Genomic DNA, 26211 nt, shown 5'->3' with positions numbered 1-26211 from the left:
GATATGGGCACAGAATTTATTTCCAGCAAGAAGGCGCGTCACAACATTTCACAGTGAGGTTGTAGCGTACCTCCGCAGAACTGTGCCGACTTGGAATGGCACAGTGTCCTGGCCACCACGATCACCTGATTTAGCCCGGATGGACTTTTGTGCATGTGGTCACATTAAAGGCACAGTGAGCCGCGCTGCTGCTACGGTCGCAGGTTCGAATCCTGCCTCGGGCATGGATGTGTGTGATGTCCTTAGGTTAGTTAGGTTTAATTAGTTCTAAGTTTTAGGGGACTGATGACCACAGCAGTTGAGTCCCATAGTGCTCAGAGCCATTTTAAAGGTACAGTGTTTGTTCCTCCGCTTCCGGGAAATGCTGACGAGCTACGACAACGGATAACACGTAGAGTTGCCACCGCACATGAAAGACTTGATTCATAGGACTTGACAGGAAATGGGACATTTGTCGTGTTACAAAAGGTAGGCACAATGAAACATTTGTAACTAAACGTTAAATATTTTTAGTGCTGTATCAAATATTTCGGTAAGTTATTTACTTTTTCTACAATTAAAAGTTACTTTTGTATGTTGTTGTGGTCTTCAGTCCGCTCTCCATGATACTCCATCCCGTGAAGGCCTCTTCATCTCTGAACAACTACTGCAACCTACACCCTTCTGAATTTCTCACTACTGTATTAATCTGTTGGTCTTCCTCTACGATTTTTACGCCTCACACTTCCATCCATCGATGTCTCAGAATGTGTCCCACCAACCGATCCCTTCTTCTAGTCAGAACGTGCCACAAATTTCTTTGCTCCCCAATTCTGCTCAGTACCTTCTCATTAGTTACGTGATCTACCAATTTAATCTTCCACATTCTCCTGTAGCACCACATTTCAAAAGCTTCTATTCTCTTCCGGTCTAAACTGTTTATCGCCCATGTTTCACCTCCATACATGCCTATACTCCATACAAATATGTTCAGAAAATACTTCCTGACACTTAAATGTGTACTCGACGTTGACAACTGTCTCTTCTTCAGAAACGCTTTTCTTGCCATTGCCAATCTAAATTTTATATCCTCTCTACTCTGGCGATCGTTAGTTATTCTGCTGCCCGCAAAAAAAAGACAACATCTCATCTACTACTTTATATGTTTCCTTTTCGAACCTAATTCCCGCAGTATCTCCTGATTTAATTCGACTACATTCCATTATCCTAGTTTTGCTTTTGTTGATGTTCATCGTATATCCTCCTTTCAAGACCCTGTCCATTCCGTTCAACTGCTAATTCTAGTCCTTTGCTGTCTTTCGGGATTACAGTGTCATCGGCAAACCAGGGACTTTTTATTTCGTTTCCCCGGACTTAAATTTTTACTACAAATTTTTCTTTTGTCCTATTTATAGCTTGCTCATTGTACAGATTGAATAATATCGGAGGTAGGCTACAACCCTGTCTCACTCCATTCTCGACCACTGCCTCCATGTCCCACGAGTCTTGTAAGCGCCATCTGGTTTCTGTACCAGTTGTTGATAGCCTTTCGCTCCCTGCACATTACCCCCGCTACCCTCAGAATTTCAAATGGTTCAATTGGCTCTAAGCACTATGGGACTTAACTGCTGATGAGGTCACCAGTCCCCTAGAACTTAGAACTATTTAAACTTAACTAACCCAAGGACATCACACACATCCATGCCCGAGGCAGGATTCGAACGTGCGACCCTAGCAGCATCAGAATTTCAAAGAGAGTACTCAAGTCAGCATTGTCTAAAGCTTTCTCCAAGTCTACAAATGCTATACACGTAGGTTTGTCTTTCATTATCTTCTGTGAGAAGTTGTAGGGTTAGTATTTTTTCCGGAATCCAAACTGATCTTCTGCATGTTCGATTTCTACCAAATTTTTGCCATGCTTCTGTAAAGAATTCGTGTCAGTATTTTGCAACCAAAACTTATTAAGCTGATAGTTCGGTAATATTCACAACTGTCACTTTTCTGTAACTGTTGTTGTTGTGGTCTTCAGTTCTGAGACTGGTTTGATGCAGCTCTCAATGCTACTCACTATCCTGTGCCAGCTTCTTCATCTCCCAGTACCTACTGCAGCCTACATCCTTCTGAATCTGCTTAGTGTATTCATCTCTTGGTCTCCCTCTACGATTCTTACTCTCCACGCTGCCCTCCAATGCTAAATTGGTGAGCCCATGATGCCTCAGAACATGCCCTACCAACCGATCCCTTCTTCTAGTCAAGTTGTGCCACAAACTTCTCTTCTCCCCAATCCTATTCAATACCTCCTAATTAGTTATGTGATCTACCCATCTAATCTTCAGCATTCTTCTGTAGCATCACATTTCGAAAGCTTCTGTTCTCTTCTTGAGCAAACTATTTATCGTCCATGTTTCACTTCCATACATGGCTACACTCCATACAAATACTTTCAGAAACGACTTCCTGACACTTAAATCTACTCTCAATGTTAACAAATTTCTCTTCTTCAGAAACGCTTTCCTTGCCATTGCCAGTCTACATTTTATATCCTCTCTACTTCAACCATCATCATTTATTTTGCTCCCCAAATAGCAAAACTCCCTCACTACTTTAAGCGTCTCATTTCTAATCTAATTCCCTCAGCATCACCCGACTTAATTCGACTACGTTCCATTATCCTCGTTTTGCTTTTGTTGATGTTCATCTTATATCCTCTTTTCAAGACACTGTCCATTCCGTTCAACTGCTCTTCCAAGTCCTTTGCTGTCTCTGACAGAATTACAATGTCATCGGCGAACCTCAAAGTTTTTATTTCTTCTCCACAGATTTTAATACGTACTCCGACTTTTTCTTTTGTTTCCTTCACTCTGTTACTAATTTATTTAAAAGGAGCCTGTGCATTGGATGACCTCAGGTGGGCCGCCATCGGAGAACGGGATAAGCTATGGTAACCACTAGAGCATATTGGGGACCGCCTGCCAAGGACCATCCAAGCACGTCAGGATCCACAGGGCGGAGCAACACGGTATCGAATGTTACCCAGCAGCAGGTTTTGATTTCCCAGCTGTGGGGAAATTTGTTGTTCCGAACGCTTTTCTCTTTGGTTGTCGTTTTCTTCTATCGTAAAGTTTAGTTTCATGAGGTTTATGTGGTGTCACCGCCAGACACCACACTTGCTAGGTGGTAGCTTAAATCGGCCGCGGTCCATTTAGTACATGTCGGACCCGCGTGTCGCCACTGTGTGATCGCAGACCACCACAAGGCAGGTCTCGAGATACGGACGAGCACTCGACCCAGTTGTACGGACGACATTGCTAGCGACAATACGGACGAAGCCTTCCTCTCACTTGCCGAGAGACAGTTAGAATAGCCTTCTGCTAAGTTCATGGCTACGACCTAGCAAGGCGCCATTAGCCTTACCTACTTTGAGAGTTATCGTATAAATGTCTCAAGAAGAACGTTGTAAACCAACAAAGATTAAAAGTTAAGTATAAAGCAGCTACGTACTTTTCTTGCTACCATTCAATAGTTATCCTGTTCCAGACTTGACGCCAGTCGGCGTGTGTGTATGCGTGCCTTTCGGCTCCCTTCTCAATGTGGCGTAGCTAGCTTGTTACGCCACAACAGTTTATTCTATCACTCCTGGCTTCCTTGAATCTTTTTTGAGTGCGGACGTGTGCTGACTTGGATCGACGTGGGAGGAGGCGCGGCCGTCGCACGCAGAGTGGCGCCCGGTGCGGCGAGTGGACGCAGCTTTAATTGGACCTGTCAGCGGCGCGCCTGCCGACAGTAATGGCCGCCTTTGTGACGAGCGGGCCGTCCGCTGGCCGCGACACTCCATTAGGCGGCTCAAAGCTGGCGGGGCGCGCTTTATTCTGGCTCCGCCTGCGCCAGTGAGCCGATTTGCGCTCCCAAGACGGAGGGTCACCGGACGAGACAGCACAGCACAGCGGCGCACTGCCGCGGAGACGCCCCCCCCCCCCGCCCCCCCCCCCCCCCCCCCCCGCGTGACGGAGAAGGCGGCATCTCGCCTACCTCCCACACACACCACGGCCCGCCAGGCTCCGTCAGCCCCGCCGACAGCGCACTCTGTGACATCCGTTTCTTTCCCGCAGTGTCCTACACGCCAGTTCTTGATGCTGCGTCCTTTTCTGTCAAAGGCATACTTGACACATGTCTTCTTCTTCTTTTAGTGCTTTTTCTATTTAGTAATTTCACGATATGTAACCATGACTCCCTTGAGTTGGTGGTTACAGCCCTTGTCAAGTAGCAAACTTTTTCGAACAATAAAAATTTTGAATGAGATTTTCACTCTGCAGCGGAGTCTGTGCTGATATGAAACTTCCTGGCAGATGAAAACTGTGTGCCGGACCGAGACTCGAACTTGGGACCTTTGCCTTTCGCGGGCAAGTGCTCTACCAACTGAGCTACCCAAGCATGAGTCACGCCCCGTCCTCACAGCTTTACTTCTGCCAGTACCTCGTCTCCTACCTTCCAAACTTTACACAAGCTCTCCTGCGAACCTTCTCTGCAGACGTCAACGCGGACTTCGCAGAAGGAAGGAAAGAGAAGAGTCGTGCAGCGTTGTTGAATGGAAAATGGCGAGGGTTAGGTTCACGCGCCTAATCGGAAGAGGTTTCCTACCTCCGCTCACTGGCTGTGTGTAAGAGTTGTGTCTTAAACGTGGACGTGATGATTGCAGAGAGTCTGGTGCAACGGGTTGTCAAGTTTGATGATGACGAGAGAACGGAGAGGGCGAAAGTCGGTGCCGGCCGACAGCCTGTAGTGGTATTGAGAGGGCCGCAAGGTGGAAGCGCAGCGGCACCACGGCTTAGGAGATGGGGATGCCACACGCGCCTTACACTCGCTCCCCTCGCCACAATCCTGCCACAGCTCAACAGTCACATAAAACAGGGAGAGCTGTCTAATTTCAACCAGCCCCTAATTTGTACCACCAGAATTCCTACCTGTTGCACCAACTGATGTGACTTGTGATGTCAACAAGAACTACGAGTTTCTTGGAGCTATGTTGTCAGCTATCAGTTCTGCGTGTTGAGGAACAGTTCATCTGAGGACAGCGTCGATTTTATTCCAGTTTCCCACTAACTTTCTGTGTATGTTGCGAAGAGTATTACTGTTACAAGGTGGCAACATAATGTCTCGTTTATGGATGTACATACAGAGTGGCCAGAAACAATCTGAACAGGTTTTAAGGGTGTTGCACGTTAGACTGTACTGAGAAATAATTGCGAAGAAAAAAATTCGATACTTTGCACCGTTTACGAGTTAATTAGCATGGAAGTTAGCCAATCAGACGGTTGCGCCAGAGACGGGTGTCCTCCGTTTGGTTTCCTAAAACTGAGAAAGAGACCGATACAAAAACTGCACATGGGGCGGTAGTAAGCATCGAGCCGAGTCAACGCCTGAGAAGTCTCGTGCACTATCATCCACGATATGAGAACAACTGACACTAATTGTATGTGGCGGGTCGTTTCAATTTGCGCGTGCAACGCCCTGATTGGCTAACTTCAGTGGTAATTATATCGGAAACGTAACAATATTTTTTCGTAACATTTATCAGCACAACGTACCTTCCAACACCCTTACAGGTTTTTCAGACTGTTTCTAGCAATCTTGTATATGAAATAATCCTTGTTTTCAGACAGCCATGCATTCGTTGTGGGTCGTTTGTGGGAAACTGACAAAGACAAAACAACGACGTTGCCTGTAATGTACCGCTATAAGTTTCCGATATTATTCCGGTATAATGCGAGAAACTTTTCCATATAGTACGCTTTAAAAATGCGTTTGGTATTATTAGTGCAACATAATGTTTAGAAGTGATGCGGCGAATTTTGTAATCTGTTATTTACTCTCAGTTATTAATGGAATAATTAATTTTTATTATAGTATGACAACAGAAGGGCGTCATTGAAAGCGGAACACAGACGAATTCCATTTAGCAGTAACAGTATTTGTAAATGGTGGTGATGGATGAAATGAATGTGTGAGCATATAAAATGTGCATAAGCCAAAGAGGCACACTGAATATAAAAAAGAACATGCAAAGTGGGATACAAAAAACTTTGGCCACAGTGAAAGTATTTTCCAGTGAAGTTGAAACCAAATTGGAGGAGCATGTTCTTATATTTGAAGAGATCATGTTGGTTTTAACCACGTCGTGTGCGAGGAAACTTCCGTTCGACATTGCAGAAGGAAGGAGATTGCCCCGTAACTTGAATGAAGAAGAAGCCTGGGCAGGGAGAAACTCGGCAGAAGGAGCCCACTCAAGAAATATCGCCGAATCCGCGAGAAATGATGAAAACTTTCAAGGCATAGCCAAGAAGCCTATTTTCTTTTAAATAAAACATTTAAAAAGTAAAATAAAAGCAAACACAACCAAAGGAGAATAATTCTAGAATTACAGATTGACCTGTAAACAGATAGCATTTTGGAGACTCCGCGGGGATGCCACCACATAAACGGAACCGTACATTCACTTCAGAAATATTACGTACAATCAGTGCCTTTACTTTCTAAATATTTTCCTAGTTCCTTACCGAATACTTCGTTCACAAGTTGCCATTTTGATAATGAAAGACAGGATGTCTTCATGGAAGGCAGCGAGTATGCTCACTCGGAACGATTATGTTTTACATGACGGAATACGGTGTACTAATTCTTTGAATTTTCATCTGATGACGGCAGTCTGCCGAAACGCATTACGCATTTGAAGAAAGGACGTGCGGTCTAGACAGATAATTTTTGCACAGAAATGTCAAATAACAAATACCTCCAGTCGTCTATATTCCCAATTTTATTTATTTTGCTACCAGTTTCGGCATTACACTGCGGCGTCATCTTCAGGTCCCCTGACCGACGTGTATGAAGAATCACACCTCATATACTTTAGGAACAGAGGTCAGCTTACAGCCACTGGTATCCCCACGGTTGTTTATAACAACGAGATGATAATGTCTACGGATACCTGTGGCTGTATCTTGGCCTCTGTTTCGATTTTACGCGATATGGAATTCTTCCTACACGTCGGTCATGGGTCATGAAGATGGTGTAATGTAACGACGAAACTGGTAGAAAAATAAAATTGGAAATATAGATGGCTGGTGTGTTTTATTATTATTAGTGACATGTAAGTAATCAGTATCGTCAAAAGGTGTCAGATTTTGGTTCATTGGTACGGTACTGGAGAAAATATATCAGCCTACAAAGTACAAAAGGGACTACTTACGAAACACTCGCGTGACCTATGTCGCTCAGGTGTGTGGGGGCTGTACCTAACAGGACTGAGCGTATACAGGGACGAAGGGTTACTAGTTTGTTTGACCCATGAGAGAATTTCCTGCACATGATGAAATAACTGAATGTGCAGACACTTGAAGATGAACCCAAACTTTCTCGTGAAAGCCTACTTAGACAGCTTGTAGAACTGTAAGTGATAAATCTAGGGTATATTACAACTCCCTACTTGTCGCTCACATAGGGATAGTGAAGACAAGATCATACTAATTACAGAACGCACAGAGACGTTTAAGCAGTCATTGTTCCAGAGTTCCATACGTGAATGGAACGGGAAGATGTCCCAATAACTCGTACAATAGGACGTAACCTGTGCCATCCACTGCACAGTGGTTTGCAGGGTATGGATGCAGACACAGGGATCTCAGTCGACGCGTTCCTGTCACGTTGACATTTTATACTGAACGGCCGAGGTCCCGCAAACATCCTGGATAAAGGTGGACTTCCAGACAATTTTTGCACTGGCTCGATGTGCCTTTCCAGCAATGTCACTTAGTGTTTTAAAGCCTGTTTCTAGAGTCTGCAGTTGTTGACGAGCAGGGCCCCGTATCGACTACAGCTGGTGGCTCCATAGAGTGGACACTGGGGCCGGTGGAACGCGCCCGCCATCGTGCGAGAGATGGCGGACACGTCAGGGTGGAGGCGCGGGGGGTGGCCCACGTGGAAAGCCAGCCCAGCAGCCGGAGGTCAGCGCAAACAGCGCGGCGCGGCGCGGCGCAGGCCAGCACGGCCGCTTCCAATTACGCCACCTGTCGCCGGCGAACAAACACGGCGGCGTCGCGCGCGGCATTAGCCCAGCCCGGTTGACAGATTTAAATCGGCGCCCGAGGGCGGCCGCCCCGCGGGCCATTAATCCAATTATCGCCGGCCGGCCGGCGGCTGCGGCGCGGTTTGCGGAGGCTTAAGCCTGCGGCCGGTGACAGCCACCGGCTGTGTGGCCTGCCTCGACTCTGCCGCCGCCGTACCACTGCATGCGCCGCGGCCCGCACGGCAGGCCGGGCACCCAAAACACACACGCACGCACACACACACTATCTCTAACGAAGCCGTACGCGACTCCTGGTACCGACCAGTGCAGACACTGTCGGATAATACTTGCAGCTGAGGATTCTCAATCTCTGGGAACTACACTGATCAACGCAATTAAAGGATCACCATTTCGAAACCCTGTAATTGTCTCCCATTAGAACGCAGAGGTGCTCTGCGTTGTCTCCTTCGGGCTCGGGACACTTGAAATATCCAACTGTCGACACTTGCGAAAGAAAATCCAGCTTTCAGCATTTCATGTGAGGTGTAACGCGCGTTAATGATGTCACATTGGCACCAAATTCCACTACAATTCTGCCCAACGCTGTAATTGTATGGGAAGGTTGTAACACCCCTTCTTAGCCACATTTCACACCTTCTTTTAGCGTCTCTGTGACAGAGGTCAGAAACACGTTTTTCTTATACCTAGACGAGGAAAACATTTCAGACAGACCGCCGTTCAGAATCGACCAAAAAGGCCACTGGGGTGGCATAAAGGGCGTTAATTAAATCGTCTCTTCCCTTTGGGCGGTGTTTCCCACACATTTTGGGGTCGAAAACAGTCTGCAGTGCGATGAGCATCAGGACGACTTTTTCCCGACCTTTGACAGTGCTAACACCCTCCACACGATTCAACCCTTGTCTGATGACATCGTGGGCCAGAAACCCCCATGAACGTCCGATTACAGTGCGACCGCAATTTTTTGCAATACTGCACAGGGCGAAACTACACACAACCGTTTAAAAGCATTCTACGAAATTTGAACGTGCTTCGAAGCAGCAAAAGGTGCTTATCGATTTTCAGCCCTCCTGTTTTGCGCCTTTCTGTGACATGACCATGGGGGACAGCGACTTTGACACATATGTGAATAAAACAGCAAAGTGTGCCTCTAAGACCACCCTGTTTCGCTAGAACTTCAGTGCCACTCGCCCGCGTCTGTTGTGTACTTTAGAAATGTGCATGTGCTGAGACAACCTGTGACTGAGTCCTGGGCCCCTCCAGATAGGCAACCACTTGATGCTCTGCTGATTCCTCGTGCCTATTAGCAGGCTTAAGAGCAGCAGCGTAGCTTGCCCGCAGGCGTCTAGGACTCATTGTCACTGTCTGTCTCTGAAAAGGTACATTTTAAAGTGCTCAACAAATATGGACAGGTGGCGCTGAGGGTGTCGCCGAACTGGATGATGTTAAAAGGACCGTGCGCCATTTCATTCACCCATATGTCAGTGTCACACCCACCATGATCACCTCATAGGAGGGCATGAAACAAAAGGGGTGAAAAAGCAGGAACTTTGCTGCTTCAGATTACGTTCAGATTTCGTAGAATGGTTTTGAGTGGTTCCTAGTGGTTCCACCCCCTGCAGAGCAAAAACTGAAGTTGGGCTACACTCCAAAGAGGTGCGATCACGTTCAGTGGGGTTTCTGCCCAAGCTGAGGAGCTTTAAGTCGTCCTCGGGTTGTCAGCTGTGTCAAATGTTGTCAAGAACGTGATCTTGTAGCTCATCTCACTGAAAACTATAATTTTCGGCAGCGAAATGTTTGGCAATCAACGTCCCAAGGGAAGAGGTGGTTTCATTCATGCCATTTATGGTACCACCAGAAGCCTTTTACTGTTGATACTGAGCGGCAGTGTGCTTCAAATGCTCTCCTCGACCACTCATAAGAAAACTGCGTGATTTCAACGCTTGAGGTCGCTGTCCTCCATCGCAGAGGCGTCAAAAGGAGGTGTGAAATGTAGCTAAGAGGGGGTAAGACGACCTTCCATTGCCTTGCACACCCACAGTGGCTTTGGGTACACGTGCGGTGAAATTTGTTGCCAATGTGACATCACTAGCCCACCTTACACCTTGTGGTATCATGTACCGACACCACACCATATGCCAATGAGATTGCAGTTGTCCATCAGACGCCGACAGCGGCCTCGCGGGATCTGCCGGGCCCAATGGTGCGCGCTCGCTGAGCCACGTCTCCAACGGCTCTCGACTACAAGTACCCTCTGCCGCCACTCCACTTGCGCTTGGGGCCCTTCGCTATGACACCATTCTTCGTGCTTACTTTAGAGAGCCTCATCTTTTTTTACACTGTGATAACTGAATTCTGTTTCTTGCTGCTTATTTGTAATGAGTCTTTGTACTCTTGGAGAAATACGAGTTATGTAAACTGAAGGCAGAGGAGGGAGAAAGGAAAGGGAAGAGACTTTTGTGGAATGATCAATAATGAATGGAAATGTGTGCTGGACAGGGACTCGAACCTGGGATTTCCTGCTTACTAGGCAGTTGCGTTAGCCACTGCACCACCCGGGCACAGTGCTTATCGCAACTGTGCGGCCGACCCACATTCCCATCTGGAAAGTACAGACACCACGCATTCATATAAATACAAGTAAATCTTCTGTTCGCTAATCATTTCTGCTCCTGTCCAGCTTTCCTATGACAACAGCTGCCACACCGCTCTGCAGCCCACCTCTCCTTACCGTTGTGTACGAAGTCGTGCACAACACACCTCACATGACTTCGGAGCTCTGGCTTTTTTTCTCGGATGTGTCGACACATTGCTGTTTGAAGCGTCGGCAAGCCTAAGGGTGACGGCGGAGGACGCCGCGCTTTCACACCATTACAGCGTTGTGCCAAGTTTCAAACTTCTGTGATCAACGGAAGGAAATTACTGTTTTCGAAAAGGTCGCACAGTGTAGGTCGCTGGTGATTAGTCCTTTTTGGGACCTGATCATTTTTACTAGTTCGCAGTTCCTATTTCTGTCTGACTGTCGTGCCTGGCCGTATGAAACCAGGGGAAGACCGATGTCCCACTCACACAAAAAAGCTGACAGATACGAACCAATATTCGACTGCGCTCAGATGGATGCATTTTGGGAAGCGTCAGTGTTGCGCACCAGTTGCAACGCCTCTGCGACGACTCACCTGCAACAGAGAGAGAGAGAGAACGATATGAATAAGGGGTCTGCGCCGGGGCGAGAGGAATGACGTCACAGCCGGCGGCGGCACGTTACCGCCGCGCCGCGCCGGCTTTCACGGCGCCCACTAGAGCGGGAAATGAGCCGTCTGCAGGCCCGAGGCGGCCAGCACTGGCAGTCCGGCTACGTCTGGCGCCTCTGACAGGGGAGAAGCGATGGGGTGGGGGAAGGGGGAGAGGGAGGGATTGCGGGGCGCCGGGCTAATGCGATCCGCGTCCCGGTCCGGCCCTCTATCGGGATTACGGCGAATTAGTTCGGAATGCGGCAGCGCGAGATCTCAGCCCGGGGCCTCGCGGTCTAAGCGCTGAGCGAGCAGCCGGCGGCGGGGGCGGCGGCAAGGCGTGTGGTGTCGGTGGGCTCGCCTCCGGCCGCTGCCCCCTGACACTGCCGTCCGAACTCGCTGGCCGCCGCTACTGTGCGCTGGCCAGCGGCGATTGTAGATTCGGGCACTTCCTGGACAAGCAGAAACGCTTCCCCCGAAAGTGATTACTCTAGGGTCAACTGAATCTACCGATACCAGACGTTGACCCTTGCCTTTGATGAAATGATGCTGCAGCGTGAGAAGCATCACGTACCTGAACGGGGACTGGATGGACGACTGACAATATTTAATCTGCGTCTGTGTTACATTTTGCACTGTAGGTTGTGGTGACGTACTGGTCTGTAGCATAGACTGAGATCTAGGTTACAGTGGAAGATGACACTTTGGTTGTGAGCTGTCGAGGACAACCAATATGATTTCATGAGAATAAATGTAATTTTATGCATACTGAATTCTGCTGAGCTATTTGCCCGCCTTTTGGATGACATCATCCATCAAAGCAAGATGGTATCGACAGGTTCAATACGTCACTTGCTGAGAAGGGATTTCTCTCGTTACTCACCTGTAGTACTCTATCCATATCATCCTAGTTCCATAAAAAAACATTAAAAATCGCATTTACTCACACACACACACACACACACACACACACACACACACACACACACACACACCACACACTTATTCACGTACGCACAAAGAATGAGAGATAATTAAACGAGGCAGAGGAAAAGTTTTACAACACTTCTACTGAGAAGCAAGACAATAACACGAAGAAATACAGCTACCAGTCACTTTTTGTGTAGCTTTATTTTTGCCAAGGTACATTTCGGGCTTCCACCATTTTCAATTGGCGTAATACATTCATATATTTGTCAATAGAACTATTTTATTGACTGTATTTTCAACGCTGCAGCTGCCCTAAACGATCTGCTTTGCTACCACCTTTCCCGAGTATTATTTTACCTTCAAGTCATAGTGGGGTACACTTAATTTTGTTCTATACGCACCGTTTAACATGCTTCCAGTATGCTCAAACTATTCATAGTAAACACATTCACATTATAAGGCAGTTCCTTGCCCTGTCCAAATGTATATGAAATCTACATCAACACTCCGCGACTCACCTTTAGGTGTGTGGAGACGCGGACTTCTGGAGCCACTATCTGATCCTCACTTATCTGCTCCATTCGCGAATTGTGCATGGGAAGAACCACTGGCAGTAAACTTCCGTATTACTGCTAATTTCTCGGATTTTCCTCGTCATTATTCCTCGAGAGGTATATGGTAGGAAATAATATGTGTCCAGACTCTTCCCGGAACATGAGTTAAAGAGTAGAACAGCTAAGTGCATGGCCCAGCGCATTCCAGCACCAAGGAGTGCAATACTGCCATATGGAATGGAAAAAAACCTACTTTCAGTATGATCGGGAGACAAAGTCTGCTACAGAGAGAAAACGAATAATATCGTCGACACTGGTGTGACAGTATGAGAACAGAGTAATGGACTGTCAGTTTGCCTTAGAAGAAGACCACACACCAGTCGGATATGTGTCATCTTTCACATTTATGGTAAGTGAAGTTCCTACCTCAAATATCACTATCCCAAAGCTTTTCGATGTAAATCTCAACAACTCTCGAGGAAATCGACTTTGAAGTTTTACGAGGATATTAAATACCTTAAACCCAGCTAAATGTTTCGATGGTTCGCGTGGCTCTGTGGTAAATGCTTGCCTTCAATGCGGGCAGCTCGGGTTCGATTCCTGTGCAATGCACCTTTGTAAAAATGGATGCATGTCCTACGAGCGTTTCCGTGAAGGTAAAGTAAATACACTTTACAGCAGCTATTTGTGTCTTCGTGATGCCGTCCTTTAAGCACCAAAAACTGTTATATTGTACAAGCCTGTTAGGCTAGCAGCAGTCAGGATGCTCGTTCGATTCACTATGATTTAAAGTACGTACGATGTTCTGTTCACACACTTTAAGCGCATAAAGACAGCTGCATTTTTACAACGCGCGTGAATCAGGCGCTGCAGTAAACGTCTTTTAAGCAACACGGTGCCCCAACTGATGGTGCCGGTTAGGAAGAGAATCAGCGATTGCTGCTCGCTTGAAATACGACGCCATTACCACGTTTCGGAACCCGCTCGCCATAAAAGTGTAGAGCGCCCGCGTGCCACTCCCGGCCGACCACGACAAAGGCGCTGCCCGGGACGTCTGCAGCTCCGCTTTTACTGTCCCGAGCCGCAGCGCTACAATAGCGGCACGACGGCACGAGGTGTTCGATTAATAATCGGCGAGCAGCGACTGGCGGTAAACCGCGACGAGAGGCCAGGTAGGGGGGGCACTTAACGTCGGCCGAGGCGTCCAGTAACTCAGCGTGGGCAGGGGTGCGGGGGAGGGGAGGGGGGGGGAGGGGGGGGGGGGAGTCTCTGGAGCAGCGCAGCAGAGTGCCCGGCTATCTGGAACACGAGCGCGCTTGAAACGCTCTACCGCCACCGTTCTAAATCGCCAGTTTGACTAAGTGGGGCGATAAGCCGGTGGGGGCTTTGTTTATCCGGACCTGTGAGAGATTACATAAATGGGGCCCTCCCGTAGGCCGTTACGGCCTATGATGTTGCTCCACTTGAAGGGGACTGGCGATAGATGTATTCCAGTGGCGAATGCCAAGAAGATGGTCTCACTTATAGTGTAGAGATTGGTGCCCCTCCTCCGGTCGATATACTAATCGAGTAATCCAACAGGTTATGCCTTTGCTTCAATTATGTCTCTGGTCTCCACACGTGTGTGGATTTCCTGCTCAGCTGTGACTCTTCATGCCGTTACCTGTAGAACCCACAGTGGAAGTTGTCGTCTGAGGAATACAAGAAGATCGAGAACTATCGCCTTTCTGTGCACTAACCGCCTGAAATCCACGTCCACACTACGGCATGCAGGCGACGCCGTAGAGGACATCGACGCAAGAGGACAATTGAAGACAACCTGGGATGTATTCAAAGCTAGGAACCATACACGTAAACGTATCCGAGTTATACAAAGCTTGGTGACATCTGCAACTTTCTTACGAAATTGGTAAGCAACACACTTTGCTGAAAGCTTGGTGACATCTGCAACTTTCTTACGAAATTTGTAAGCAACACACTTTGCTGCTTCAGTCTCGTTTAATAGCTGTTGGGGACTGAGATAGTATGGGAATGGGAGACTAAAAATTTTAGGTCGCCACAGGCCAGCATTGCTTCTGCAGAGAGATGTGTCAACACAAGCCAGCCGCAAGACGTAAACATTTCGACATGGTTAGTTGGTCACCAAGAGTGCGGCATCGACACTTCTATGTGTGAGTGCAGGTGAGGTCAGCGGAAAACTGTAAGACAAGCGGACACTGAAGATCTTTCGTTGCCCTCGTAACATTTAAGTAAAATGCACTAGACAGGACTCAACAACGCCCATCAGGGACCCGTCGAAGCAGTTACGGTACTGAAACAAACCCGTTAAGCAAATATAACAGAGCCAGAGACCGTTGTCACTCACTGGGCCGATTCACTCATTGTAAATGATGTCTCACAGCAAAGCCTCTCTTCAGCTCAATATAAATACCCTGACCAGGGTAGAGGTGGTCGCTGAGTAGGATCGGTGGCGTCCATGTCGTTTGCACTCTATTCTCTGATTATTGTATTGTAGCATCTTGTCTAATATTGTTCCAGTATTGTCACACTGTGCCAGTCACCCTCTCGCTGTCTGGTTTAGTGACAGCAGCTCTGCCTCAGTCACCAGGACTGGACCTGCTACTGGTGCGTAGTCCATGGGCCCACCACCACCACCATTTCAGTTGAGGGCACAAGCTGCTCTGATACTTGAGCTTCATAAAGAACACAGGGCCTACCTAACCAGCAGGCCAGGATCGTGTACACCACGACATCAGACTTGATGCCAACCAACACTGCGGCCCATCTGATGGGACAACACCGCCAATAACAGAGCGCACTGTGGATCAATTCGCGTCGATCTGCCGCAAGGGAAGCGACTACTGACTGGCGTACGGGTGACCCACCAGACCACGAGTCACCAGCCAATGCTTAAGCTCACGAAGCGACCTCGTCTTGTTTCTGTGATACTAAATGATCAATAATAAAACAATACAGATACAGTAGATTCACAACAGAATGTAGACACTATTGTATTGGAGACATGAGTCATTTGCTGCTATGCTCTAGTATTATGCAGTACCTTGTGCCACGAATTGTCCATACAGTCCCACGTACGAGATTTTTCTGATGAATCCTAAGCAACAGACTGTGCCATGCAACTCCACGCACTGGAGTTGCAGTGAGTGTCGCGCATGTGTATCAATGCAAGACAGGCTCTGCTGACAGGAGTTATGGGTGTGAATCACCTTCATCGTCCTGAGAAAGCTAGCAGTCCTAAAGGTATCATCTTCTGGTCTGCCAGATTTTCACTTCCGGCTCTGAACGCCGATCTAATAAATGTTCTAAGAAATCTGTAGTTATCTCTCTTATCCCTGTATCCTTCATCATTTATGTCACTGATGATTTTTTTTCCAAAGTCGCCAACCTTGTCGAAAGGGAAAAACGAAATAATTCCTAAAGTCGGGAGAATAGCAAAACCTTATCCGGGAATGAGAATGAAGTGCTTTAAAATTAATCATTTTTAGTGCTAAATTTATATTACAATGGATGTTTAAATTACTTCTCAATTTATGTCCTTATGTATAAAAATCCAGCCTGCTTATGTTCCTGCTCATGAAACTCGAAAAGTAGTCAGTCGCTTGACTTGAAAATTTAAGACAACGTTGCATTCAGATATGCGCGTCGTTCTATATAACTATTTTTAAATATAAGTAATATATTAATAAATACGTCTTTAATGAAGTGGAAACGCTAAAGCCAAAATATCTCGAAAAGTTCCCGACCGACATGAATATATAAGGAAAACATTGTCTCCAAAATTCACAAAAAATTGCTTGACCGATTGACTTCAAACTTTTACAAATTACTGTAATAAAAATTTGGTAAAAAACACGGACTATATATTTTACATAAATAAATATGTATATAAAATATGTAATAGCGAAACGCGTTTAGCAAATAGAAAAGCTGTGTTTACGACTTATCGGCTTATAATTAGTATACTACTACAGAATCTAAATTTGCAGTAACAGAATACGAGGCTCGAGGTCATAGAGAAGAGGGGATGGGCAAGCGGTGTGAGGAAATGGACACAGAGAGTGGAAAGGAGGAGCTGGACAGAGAGAAGGTGAAGGAGGAGAAGTTGGTTAAAGAGAGGGGGGGAGAGGAGATGGATAGAGACAGCGGGGAGGAGATTAGGATGTATATCCAGTTCCAAAACATACTTAACAATTTTCCGTTTAACCAGAGCCAAAGCAGCACGTGAACAGGTACTGCTAGTACTGTACAATACTTCCGAATCATGGAAATAACCTGCTTGCCTTTAAATTACACACAGAATTCATTCATTTTCCCATTTAATTAAAGACTGAGATAAATTCAGCGCTCAAATTAACTTCCTCTACGAGCTAGTACACTACTGGCCATGCTACAGCAAGATGAAATGCAGATGAGAAACAGGTATTCATCCGACAAATATATTATACTAGAACTGACATGTGATTACATTTTCACGCAATTTGAGTGCATAGATCCTGAGAAATCAGTACCCAGAATAACCACCTCTGGCCGTAATAACGGCCTTGATACTCCTGGGCATCGAGTCAAACAGAGCTTGGATGGCGTGTACAGGTACAGCTGCCCATGCGGCTTCAACACAATACCACAGTTCATCAGAGTAGTGACTGACGTACTTTGACGAGCCAGTTGCTCGGCCACCATGGACCAGACATTTTCAATTGGTGAGAGATCTGGAGAATGTGTTGGTCACGGGAGCAGTCCAACATTTTCTGTATCCAGAAAGGCCCGTACAGGACCTGAAACATGCGGTCGTGTATTATTCTGCTGAAATGTAGGGTTTCGCAGGGATCGAATGAGGGGTAGAGCCACGGGTCGTAACACATCTGAAATGTAACGTCCACTGTTCAAAGTGCCGTCAATGCGAACAAGAGGTGACCGAGACCTGTAACCAATGGCACCCCATATCATCACGCCGGGTGATACGGCACTATGACGATGACGAATACACGCTTCCAATGTGCGTTCTCCGCGATGTCGCCAAACACGGATGCGCCCATCATGATGCTGTAAACAGAACCTGGATTCATCCGAAAAAATGTTTTGCGATTCGTGCACCCAGGTTCGTCGTTGAGTACACCATCGCAGGCGCTCCTGTCCAGGGTAAGCGCAGCCATGGTCTCCGAGTTGATAGTCCATGCTGCTGCAAACGTCGTCGAACTGTTCGTGCAGATGGTTGTTGTCTTGCAAACGTCCCCATCTGTTGACTCAGGGATCGAGAAGTGGCTACACGATCCTTACAGCCATGCGGATAAGATGCCTGTCATCTCGACTGCTAGTTATACGAGGCCTTTGGCATCCAGCACGGCGTTCCGTATTACCCTCCTGAACCCACCGATTCTATATGCTGCTAATAGTCATTGGATCTCGACCAACGCGAGCAGCAATGTCGCTATACGATAAACCGCAATCGGCATAGGCTACAATCCGACCTTTATCAAAGTGGGAAACGTGATGGTACGCATTTCTCCTCCTTACACAACAACGTTTCACCAGGCAACGCCGGTCAACTGTTTGTGTACGAGAAATCGGTTGAAAACTTTCTTCATGTCAGCACGTTGTAGGTGTCGCCACCGGCGCCAACCTTGTGTGAATGATCTGAAAAGCTTATCATTTGCATATCACAGCATCTTCTTCCTGTCGGTTAAATTTCGCGTCTGTAGCACGTCATCTTCGTGGTGTAGCAATTTTAATGGCCAGTAGTGTATTTCAATACCACTTGCCTCCTGACGTTTTAACAGTAGCTACAGGCACCGATCGTAATTCAGGGTATAATCCGTGCTTCTCAGTATAACGCCAGTCGCACCAGTATCGAGCACCGAAATGATGCTGGCCACCGCGTTGGCGACGTGGAACTTATGGAGTCCGCCGCCGCGGAGACAGCAGTATCGCGGACAGCGGAAAAAATTGTGGCGCGCGTCCGGTGGGAGCTGGCTGCGGTAATATCGCGGCGAAGGCAGCCGTCACCTCGCGTTACGTCACGTCACGTGACGCGGGCTGCCGCCGCGGGGAGTCCCCGGGAGACGGCCGCCCCGCTGGGGGACCCGCGCCGTCCGCGCCACTTCCCGCCCGCCGCCTTCGCGCTGTCGCTTTTATGTCTGGCGCGGCGCCCTTCACGCCTTCTGGGACGCGAGGCTCCAAACTACCTGCAGACCGCGATCCGACGCGGCCGTCCTCGCACCCCACGTGCCACCAACTTTGTTTCCATTATCTACTGACGTAAACCGCATAGGCGAGCGACGGTGAGCCGCATTCGGTAGCGTTCAGTTCGCATTCGCTGGTGTTCCCTCGTTTTCCTATGGTTGTCGGTCTTTCATCTAAACATAAAAAACGATCGCGTCTTTTCCGCTTTGGCGCTAGCAGTACAAAAAGATTTCCTCTGCTGTTTTTCGAACATTCGCGGCCGCTCGTTCGTGTTCCTCTCATTGTCGGTCTTTCAGTGAACGGTCAAAGGAAGTTTGCGCCTTTCCGCTCGGGCGCTAGCAGCAAGGACAACGTTCGTCTGCTGTTGTTCCATTGAACGTTTGTTGTTGACATGAGTCACGAGAGGATGGAGTGGCCTGAAGAAAATATTATGTTTCTGATGGCAGATTATAGATCTCGTGAGTGCTCGAGAGACCCACAGCGCTACTGGGAACGTGAGAAAGACATCGTTAGATGCTTGCATCAGGTGGGAACGGTGAGAATAATCACAAGCTTTGCACTTATTTTTATTGAAAACTAACAGCATAGGAAATTTTCTGGACGTGATTCTCGAAATTTTCTCAGTGTAACGAGTATTTCATTAAGTTTCGGGTTTGCCACGATATTTCCGCTTACAACCATTCAGGACGCATGCGTGAAGGCAACTGCTACATGAGGGACCTCTGTCGAGTTCCCCGCCCTCTTCGGATATTGCTCCATTCTTTACGCTCAGGTGCATGCTTAATGGTGATACAATATGCGCGCGCTCTGCCTGAATGCGGGCTCGCGGAACTTAAATTCAGATGTAAAATTTAGAAAAAAAGACTAATGATACATCTAATGACAGTTAATTTTACTAATTTGACGTCTGAATTTTAGCTCCGTGAGCCCACATTCCTACAAAGAGTGGTACTACTGTTATTTCCGAGGTTTTTGTGTAATAACCCAATAAATAAAAATCGTTTCACCTCGATCACGCTGTCTGTCCACTAACAAAGTATACAGGAGATTTTATCAAGTAACTTCTGTGACAGGTTGAACGAGGGCTATATTTTTCAACTTGCGAACGGTCGCGAAATTAGAAAAGTGAAAACCTGGTGATGCTTTGCGCCCGTGTATCGTGTTCGTCGCACTTTCCAGTCCTGAGCGCACAGTGAGTACATAAAGGTGCATAGGAAACGTATCCCAACAAGTGTGAAGACTTGTTGAGACGTTTTGCCTGATTTCATGCAACCGGCATAGCGTAACTGTTACGGGTTTCCTTCTACATGACAATTCTCGGCAACAATTCTCTACAAAGACGCTACTGCAGAAGTGTTTGACAGCCTGGAAGCGGCTCCCTCTGATTTTCCTCTCTTTACTCACTCTGATTTTCCTCTCTTTACTCACGTGAAAGGCTGGCTATGAGGACAGCATGCTGGCACAGACAACACGCTGCAGACCAGTGTAGAGAACTGGTGAAAATCACAAGAGAATGCCTTCTACGACGTGTTGGAAAGTCGGTACGACGCCACGACTAATGTCTAAGTCGGAGCGGAGACTACGTAGAGAAGCAGCTTGAAGGTTTAGCTAACTATTTCAAATGAAACATTTTTTATTTTTACTGTGTTTTCCATTTCGCGACTGATCAGAATTTGAAAAAAATTGCCCACATAAAACGAGGGAAAATATAGATTGATGCCACTATTACTATACGATCCGTCAAAAGCGTATCGTTTTTGGTACAATTTGTTATAACTAAATATCAAATAACGAGATCTACGGTTGCAGCCTCCTGTGCAAAGGAGCGTTTAAGAGGAAGTAGGTGGGCGAAAGAGAAACGAGACCGATGACCTGCATGTCGTAGCGTGCTTTGAAATTTTCACTGCATCGTTACGCCAAGTGGCAGAGGATCGACATTTCACTTTCGAAATGCAGCACGTAAAACAGAAGCGGCCGTGTTGGCGGAGCAACGATCATTGTACGGCGTGCGTTCGTGGGCGGCACTCTACCACGCTTCCCATCCACCGGATCAGGGCACTCCGGCGCAAATATTAAACAGCTTTCATCGCAACATGACTGCCACATTTTGCTGCGCTCCAATTGCGTTCTTGAAACAAAAGCAGAACGCAATGCCAACATGATTACGCTGCATTATCCGCAATAGTGAGCAGTTAACGTGTATTGCGTATTGAAAAGCGTTTGAGCGTCATCTGAAAAAAAAGAAAAAAAAGTGAAGGAGAGAATTAAAAGCCGAACAAACTCCCACACGTCCTATTGTGCCGTATGTTAGCCAGCCAGTATTTGCGTGAGTGTATGTTTTAGTAGGTGTGTGTGTGTGATAGAATCATTACAAGTGAGACTTTTGTTTACGCTTTCAGTGGGAAAACAGTAATACGTTGGCGGGATGTTTCTATTAGTGTTTCATCTAGACGATGGCTCGTAAAAAATCTTTATTGCTCTCCGTCTGAATGATGATATCACTATAGCGCTAGATCCTTAGTGCGGCTGAAGATGGAAACGTTCTTTTTAATGCTATGATAACATTAATCCACTCATTTCAGCCCACGAGATATACACTGAAGAGGCAAAGAAAATGGTACACCTGCCTAATATCGTGTAGGGCCCCAACGAGCACGCAGAAGTGCCGCAACACGACGTGGCATGGACTCGATTAACGTTTGAAGTAGTTCCTGAGGAAGCTGACAACATGAATCATCCAGGGCTGACCGTAAATCCGTAAGAATGGGTGGGGATCCCTTCTGAACAGCACGTTGCAAGGCATCCCAGATATGCTCGGTAATGTTCATGTCTGGGGCGTTTGGTGGCCAGCGGAAGCGTTTAATCTCAAAAGAGTTTTCCTGGAGTCACTCTGGGCATGAAGGTGTCGCATTGTCCTGCTAGAATTGCCCAAGTAAGTCGGAATGCACAATGGACATGAATGGATGCCGGTGACCAGACAGGATGCTTACGTATGTGTCACCTGCCAGAGTCGTATCTAGACGTATCAGGGGTCCCATATAAGTCCAACTCCACGCGCCCCACACCATTACAGGGTCTCCAACAGCTTGAACAGTTCCCTGCTGATATGCATGGTCCATGGATTCCTGAGGTTGTCTCCATATCCGTACACGACCATCCGCTCGATACAATTCAAAACGAGACTCGTCCGATCACGTGACATGTTTCCAGTCATCAACAGTCCAATGTCAGTGTTGACGGGCCCAGGCGAGGAGTAAAGATTTGTGTCGTGCAGTCATGAAGGTTACACGAGTGGGCCTTCGGCTCCGAAAGCCCGTATCGATGATGTTTCATTGAATGGTTCTGACTCAGACACTTGTTGACGGTCCAGCGCTGAAATCTGCAGCAATTTGCGGAAGGACTGCACTTCTGTCACGTTGAACGATTCTCTTCAATCGTCGTTGGTCCCGTTCTTGCAGGATCTTTTTCGGCCGCAACGATGTCGGAGATTTGCTGTTTACCTGATTCCTGAGTTTGGTCATACGGAAAAATCCCCACTTCATCGCTACGTCGGAGATGCTGTGGCCCATCGTTCGTGCGCCGACTATAACACCGCGTTCAAACTCACTTAAATCTTGATAACCTGCCATTGTAGCAGCAATAACCGATCTAACAACTGCGCCAGACACTTGCCGACCGCAGCACCGTATTCTGCCTGTTTAATTGTCTCTGTATTTGAATGCGCATGCCCATATCAGTTTCTCTGGCGCTTCAGTGTAATTACCATAGCTGAAATTATGGTCTTAATAAATGTTTTTGAGGCATGTTTATTGGATACGGAAAGTTGGAGAGCATAGTGATCTTTCTCCTGTGGGCCACTGACTGCTGTCTCCGTATTAGATGTGTTTAGTTAAAAACAGTTAACCTGATTCTTTAGAGAATGGAAGCCCTATGTATGAAATAGCTTCAAACGTCTGATTATTTTACAAATGAGTTGATGTTCTAAATGGTCTAGAAAAGGTTTGAAATTATGTTTAAGGTTTGTTGGAAATCACTAAGCAGTCGTTCTGAAATACTGGATGAGCCGGGGTAACATCCGCTCAGTTTTAAAAAGAATTAGTTTTTCACGCATCCCACATATTATGCTGCACAGTGATATAATTATGCAGGTAAATTCAATGGTATGTGTAAACTGACAAAAAAATCTTTTGCAAATTACGGAACCAATATTGAACACGATCAGGAAGAGGCGTCTTTGGACATCTCACGAGAACGGCAGAAAACAGAATTTGTAAGGGAATAGGAAAAAAGTGTGGAATAGTAAGAGCAACATGAAATGAATCACACAAATTAAGGAAGATATAAGAGAATTACAGCAGATGACTTAAAAAACAAAACAGAGAAAACCAAAATACTGCAAAGACACACAAGGCTAAAGGGGAGATCAATAAAAGGGCTACAGGAAGAGTGGTCTCAGACGAAGAAACAGAGAAAATACCTGAAAAAATTAAGAAGTATCGGGCAGATAGAAGAGCAAGATACTCTTCAGCTAATAATAAATTATAATAATCCCTGTATAACCACTGCGCAATTGAATTGTCTTATTGAATTACTATTGCACTGTGCTGTATTAATGAATAACAACAGTTGTATAAACATTCGAATAACTGACCAGAGTGGTCCAGTGACAGCTATAAAATACGAATAATAAAATAATAATAAAGATATAAGATATTAAAACGTCGTCCCCCATGCTGACGTTATACTGTATGAACAGCTAAGATGTAGGAAGCAACAACTTTTCCTTTCATTATTTTGTGGACGATGTCAGCGAGAAAAAGTTTCAGAAAGGTCTCCAATTTTGTGTAAAGTTTGTTGGAATTCGCGAAGTATTCTCAGATACTGGATGAGTACGGTCTGGGTAATTTGTGCGCCGTCAGGTCATGACACTGACAATACTAATAACGCAAATTCTACAGCGCACAGTTTGTAAACCATTCATGTAAAGTTTGGTACCCATACGGTAAATATGACTCCCTCTAGACTGGCTCAAGTAGCGGAAGTCTACTTGGAACCATAATGTATATCTCACATGTATAAAATGTGAACTAGTAAGATTTGAAAAATTGTCAGCAGATATTTGAAAAATAAAGCTTTCAGAGATATGTTATATTTCATAATAGTGTCGCCCTAGCAGTATTATTATATGGAAGCGAACCAATGGAGGTAAAAAGGAATCAAAAAATGCATATCAGAGTATGGAGATGAGGTTCCTAAGAGGTGTCAATGGATATAAAAGAACAGACAGAAGCAGGAAAGCTGATACCAGATATGAACTAATTTTATGCGACTTAGAAGAAAAGTGGGAAGAAAGCCAGGGAATGTAGACTGAACACCAACGAAGAATTGATACTGAACAATTATAGAAAGGAGACCTGGGTTTCGTTACTATTTGTATTTCCTTATTTTGAGTTTGTAATTGTTCAGTATCAATTCTTCGTTGGTGTTGAGTCTACCTTAGTAGAAGTAGCAGAAATATATAAAATGAAAAGAATATATCTACAGACGCAATGACCAAACACGACACAGAAATACAGAAGAAAATACTGGGTTCTAAAGAGATGAAACGAGATGGAAGGGAAGAACTAGCGAAGGGCCGTACCCCGAGAATGAGGACAATATCAGCAGAAATCAAACTGCAAAGAGTGAGGTATGAGGGACATACGATCACAATGAATATGGATACAATGACGAAAATGGTGCGCGAAATACCGGGGAGGACGAGAGGAAAGACAGGAACGCAGTAGGCTGTTGGGCTCCGAAGGATTGGTTGGAGTTGGGGATCGAAGTGGAAGGAAAGAAAAATTGGGGAAGCAAGTACACACCGACCAATATAAGAGAGATCGATGACAGAGAAGGATACAGGTGAAGGATAAAGATACACCGGTGGACTAGATAAGAGAAGAGGTACTGAAGATTTCGGAAGAAGAGCAAGAGAGAAGAAGAAAAAGGATGAAAAGTTTCTGGGAGGAGAAGAAGAAAATGCAATTAGCACAGGAGCCACCTGTTGTAGCAGAAGGAGGAGAAAAGGGAGAAGAAGAGGAAGAAGGAAAACGATACCCCGGAAGATCGGCAAAAAGTGGGACCTACAACTGGCAGTAAATTACGAAAAAATCTGAAGTGAAGAAGCAGAAGATACGATCCTTGGAAGTAAAGGAAAACGAGCCTACGCACTCCACCAACCACTCACTCACTCATTTTTGGAGGTGACTACCGCCAGTCTCGATAGAAGGCGGAAAAATTTATCAGAGGATTTTCCAGCCATTTTAGGCCAGATACGTGTCATGAGGAACTACGACGCGTGGACAATTTCGACGATTTTTCACACACACACACACACACACACACACACACACACACACACGGCGACCGCCAGCTGTCTTCCATATCAGCATTCTCGGTCCACCACGGGTCGCGCGAGTTAATCTGAGAGCGCGGCCCAAACAACAGGTCGTTTGTCGGGCTGGAATATAATCCCCCATTCGCCTGCCGCCACAGAGGGTGCTCTCCGGCTGGCCGCCCTCCCCCCCCCCCTTCACCCTTGCCGCTATAACGCGGCCATATATTAGGCTTAACCGATTACCATACCGCGCGGCGCCGGCCGGAGCGGAAAACTGTAACACGGGCGATCGGCGCAAGCGGGCAGTGAGCCGGTATATATAAAACATCCCGCCAGGCAGCCGGGCTCGGCGGACCGCGGTGCGTACACGCCCCGCCCCCCGCCCCGCCCCGCCCCCACGGAAACTAAATTATGTAAATAGGCGAGCGCCGCGCTGCGGCCGTGCGCTGGGCCGCCGGCTCCATCCGTCTTGTCGGCGCTGCTGGCCGGCAGGTGTTGCTCGATCGGGCCGCCGGGCCGGGCATGCATAATTCGGGCCAGCGGCGTTCGGCGAGGACCGAGTCGGCGGCTGTCTGTCCCGCATTCCTCCTGCTCAGCTACGTGTCCGAGCTCTCCTTACCTCACTCGCAAACCCCCTCGTTTCTACCTACGTGTCGCTGTCGTCAACACCGTGCGTGTAGAGAGTAGATATATATAAATGACCTAGTAGATAGTGTCGGAAGTTCCATGCTGCTGTCCGCGGATGATGCTGTAGTATACAGAGAAGATGCAGCATTAGAAAATTGCAGCGAAATGCGGGAAGATCAGCAGCGGATAGGCACTTGGTGCAGGGAGTGACAACTGACCCTTATCATAGACAAA

The 26211-nt window shown here is 46.8% G+C and overlaps 1 protein-coding gene across 1 annotated transcript in view; it reads right to left on the bottom strand.

Moving 5' to 3' along the window:
* LOC124548990 (calcium-activated chloride channel regulator 1-like) overlaps nucleotides 1–26211 on the bottom strand; it is a 369808-nt gene that overhangs the window by 233552 nt on the left and 110045 nt on the right. The gene's annotated exons all lie outside the window — the stretch shown is intronic.

The sequence above is a fragment of the Schistocerca americana genome, chromosome 1 (genome assembly GCF_021461395.2).
Source record: "Schistocerca americana isolate TAMUIC-IGC-003095 chromosome 1, iqSchAmer2.1, whole genome shotgun sequence".
Classification (NCBI taxonomy): domain Eukaryota; kingdom Metazoa; phylum Arthropoda; class Insecta; order Orthoptera; family Acrididae; genus Schistocerca; species Schistocerca americana.
Note: the sequence above shows the minus strand (reverse complement) of the source record. Positions and strands in the feature narration are given on the sequence as shown.